This window comes from Notothenia coriiceps, unplaced genomic scaffold (assembly GCF_000735185.1).
Source record: "Notothenia coriiceps isolate Sejong01 unplaced genomic scaffold, NC01 NC01_scaffold00003102, whole genome shotgun sequence".
In the NCBI taxonomy this organism is placed as follows: domain Eukaryota; kingdom Metazoa; phylum Chordata; class Actinopteri; order Perciformes; family Nototheniidae; genus Notothenia; species Notothenia coriiceps.
In genome coordinates this window covers 106,014-106,294 of record NW_011335803.1, presented here as the reverse complement: position 1 = coordinate 106,294, position 281 = coordinate 106,014, and the positions used below count along the sequence as shown (strand labels likewise).

Below are 281 nucleotides of genomic sequence, written 5' to 3'. Positions count from 1 at the left end.
ACTGGCCGGGTCCGCGGACCCCACCCTTTAAGCGGCGGTTTCCAGCAGGAAAGGCTGGAGGCCGGAAAAGAGTGAGACAGGTAGCGCGCAAAAGTAAAAGTGGAACCGAGAGTGGTATGCCGCTGCTGCGGCTTATATTCAGGTGCGCCTTATAGTCCGAAAATTACGGTAGTTCTTTTTAGGTGTGCTGCAAACCATAGCGTGCTCTCATTTCATTGTTCCTCCTACGTCAAGTAAGAGCAGTCTTTGTTCTTGTTTTGCAGTTCTGATATGTTCATGCA

At 50.2% G+C, this 281-nt stretch overlaps 1 protein-coding gene across 1 annotated transcript in view; it reads left to right on the top strand.

The window, feature by feature from the left end:
- Positions 1-281, top strand: part of LOC104941085 (solute carrier family 12 member 3-like) — a 3,528-nt gene that overhangs the window by 399 nt on the left and 2,848 nt on the right. The gene's annotated exons all lie outside the window — the stretch shown is intronic.